Genomic DNA, 3,851 nt, shown 5'->3' on the forward strand with positions numbered 1-3,851 from the left:
GTGTGGACCATGGGAAGGTGTGATTTTTTATTTTACCCCATGCTCCCTTGGTTGCGAGAGGTGTGACCATACTTCAGATATAATATCAGGAGGGACCAGTTCCTAGAGAAGGACATCATTCTTGGAAAAGTGGAAGGTCAGTGAAAAATAGAAGGACCCTCCCCACCCACCCCCCAACGAGATATGTTGACATAGTTGCAGCAGCAATGGACTCAAACAACAATTGTGAAGATGGAGCAGGGTTGGGCAGTGTTTTGTTCTGTTGTGCAGAGGGTTGCTATGAGTCAGAAACAACTGGGGGGCACTTAACAACAATATAGAAGATAATGGCTTTTTGAGTAGGGAAGAGATGTCATAGGTGTGTGATTGAGGTGCAGAGGTGTGTCAATATCTCCTGGAAAATGCCTTCAAATTCACATCCTTAGAGAAGGATGTCTCCTAGACCAGTAATTCTGAAAGTGTGATATCTAAGACAGCAGTCTCAGCATCAGTTGGAACCTTGTTAGGAATGTAAATTGTTTGCATCACAAAGATCTACTGAATTAGAAATTTTAAGGATGGGGATCTACAAACCACATTTTCACAAGCGCTCCAAGTGATTTGTATGCAGAGTCAACTTTGAAAACCACATTCTGATATGCCTTGTTGTGGGTTGAATTGTGTACCCCAAAAAATATGTTCTAATCCTAATCTCCAAAATTTATGAATGTGACCTTATTTGGAAACAGGGTCTTTGTGGATGTAATTAGTTAAACTTAGGGTTAGCCTTAAATCCAATAAGTCTGATATCTTTATAAGAAGAAGAAAATGTGAACACAAAGACAGTTGGAGACCATGATGCAACAGTGGATGTGGAGATGAGAGTGATATTTCTACAACCCGAGGAAAATTTAGGATTGCAGGCAATCTCCAGAATTTGTGAAGGGAAAAAGGAAGATCCTCCTCTAAAGGTGTCAGAGAAAGCACCTTGGTTTGAAACTTCTAAACACCAGAATTCTGAGAGTACAAATTTCTGTTCTTTTAAGTCACAAATGTTATTGTAATTTGTTATAGCAGCCTTAGGAAACTGATCAATGCTCTACAGCATATTTGGAATAGTTTCAAATGTTTCTGATACATGTCTCTACTCATTTAGAATCATTATACTTCACTGCTGACCTACAGAAATTTGTGCAGCTAGGAACTTTGGAAGTTGATTACTTCAAATTCTTACTAAAAAGCTGAGAAGAAAAGTTTAAGAAACCCATTCACAGTCACAAATATAATTCAAGGTTAAATTGGTTGCTGGAGCTAGGCTAAATGAATAAATACTTTGAGGTTGTTCTTGTACTACTTTTATATAAAAATATTCTTTATGAAATATTTCCATAATTTTTTTTTTATTTCAAAAGTATACAATTTGTATACTGTCACAGAACAAATTCCACTATTATTATTGAATACTTTATCTTACCAATTTCATTTCCTATTTTGGAGTCACTTTAAGAACTAAGGTATGCCTGGTCTGCATTATTGTGTTTTCATTTGCTTCATATGCATAAGAAAACTATACAATAACTAAGGTAGATTGAAGAATTCATGCCCTTGAATTATGATTTTGGCAAAGAATAGCTAATATACCATGGACTGCCAAAAGAACAAAAAAATCTGTATTGGAAGAAGTACAGACAGGATGCTTCTCAGAAGCAAAGATGGTGAGACTTCCTGTCAGATACTTTGGATATGTTATAAGGAGAGGCCAGAAACTGGAGTAGAGGATCAGTGAAAATGAAGAAGACCCTCAATGATGTGAATTTATGGTTGCAAGTTAACTGCAACAATGGGCTCAAACACAGTAACAATTGTGAGGCTGACACCATATTGGACATTATTTCATTCTGTTGTACATAGGATGACTATGAGTTAGAACTAACTTTAACTGCACTTAACAACAACAAATATAGATGGGGACTATAAATCCATCCATTTTCAAGAATAATAATATTGTGATGGTAAATATCCCAACTGTATGAGGAAGTTAGCATTTACTTGAAGTACCAAACCTAGTTGATTCCAACTCATAGTGTTCCTGTATAGGGTTTCTAAGACTGTAAATCTTTATGAGAACAAACTGCTTCATCTTTCTCCTGCAGAGTGTCTAGGGATTTGAAACAGTGACCTTGCTGTTAGCAGTCCAATGCTCAAATCACAGCTCCACAGGATCCTCAGTTGGAGTACATCTGTTATAAAATATACTCTAGGAATTACTTTGCATTGATAAGATCCATGGAAATTATACACACACCAAGAGAGTCCACCACATTTATGACCTGTTACTTTTATTTTATTCAAAATGTTTTTTCATTTCCCTTGAGACTTATTCTTTGACCAAGGGGTTATTTAGGAATGTGTCATTTTATTTCTAAGTGTTTAAACATTTGTTTTTTTCCCTTTCATCATTCAATTTGTTGTTAATTGTCTTGGAGTCTGTCTGGACTCATAGTGGCCCTTTATAGAGTTCCCAAGGAGTGGCTGGTGAACTTGAATCACCAACCTCATGATTTAAACCAACGTTGCAGTCCAGCAGGTTAACCCACAGCGCCACACCAGGACTTCAGTTTGGTGGTGGTGGTGATAGTAGTTATGTGCCGTGAACTCAGTCGACTCACAGTGACCTTGTATAGGGTTTCCGAAGCTATAAATCTTTACAGGAGCAGCAAGTAGAAAGTTTCATCTTTCTCCTGCGGGATGGCTGGTAGTTTCAAACTGCTGACCTTGAGTTTTACAGCCTGACTCATAACCACTAGGCTACCAAAGCTCCTTCAGGATTTCAGGTTTGTTGTTGGTACTGTTAAGTGCCATTGGGTGGGTTCTCACTCATAGCGACCCTGTATAATGTTTCCAAGGAGCAGCTGGTGGGTTTGAACTGCCAACTTGTGGTACAAAGTCCAATGCTGAACCTACAGCACCACACCAGATGTCCAGTGGTTGTTAATTTAATTTTATCATGGTCAGACAAAAAACTGTAAAATTTTGATTAATTTAAATTTGTTTAAGGTTTATTTTATGATTCCAAAGAATATAATCTGTGTGGGATAAAGCACTAGACCACAAGGTCACTTTGAACCCCAGGGTTGCCGGTTCAAACTCACCAGACATGCCTCTCTATGAGTCGGAGTTGAGAGGTGTGCAGGCAACAAATCTCCATTTTCTTTCACAATGAGAATGTCATTATTTTGCATTATTCTTGAGGGATATATTTATTGGATATAAAATTCTGGAGGGACGGTTGGTTTTCTTTGTTTCTTTTTCATTTAACATGTTGTTTTGTTTTAGTCTATAGTCAATTTTTTCTGTAAAAATATCCACAGTCATTTAAAACATTTCTCTCTATTAAATATGTTGTTTTTCACTGACCACTTTCAAGAATTCTCATTGTCTTTAATTTCCATTCATTTGATTATGATTTGCATGAAGGTTGTTATCTTTAGTTACTCTTGTCTGGGGTTCACTGAACTTTTTGAAAATGTATGCTTTATGTTTGGGGTTTTCTTTTCCCCAAAATGTAGGAAGATTTCAGTAATTGGGTTTTGTTTTTTGTTTTCCCTGTACCTTACTCTTTCCTTGATCTTTCTGAGAATCTGATGACATGAGTAATTTAGTATTGCTCCATTGGTTCTATTTTTCTCTCTGTTGTTCAGACTGGACAGCTTCTAGACTTGTTTCAAAGTTCACTAACTTTTGCCATTTTCATCTTCATCTTCTATTGAGACTCCAGTAATTTTTAAATCTTAGCTAATGGAAATCTCAGTTTTTTCATTTCTATTTTGTTCCAATATATCTTATTTCTTTTCTGATAATTTAAAAAAAAA

This window comes from Chrysochloris asiatica, unplaced genomic scaffold (genome assembly GCF_000296735.1).
Source record: "Chrysochloris asiatica unplaced genomic scaffold, ChrAsi1.0 scaffold00490, whole genome shotgun sequence".
In the NCBI taxonomy this organism is placed as follows: domain Eukaryota; kingdom Metazoa; phylum Chordata; class Mammalia; order Afrosoricida; family Chrysochloridae; genus Chrysochloris; species Chrysochloris asiatica.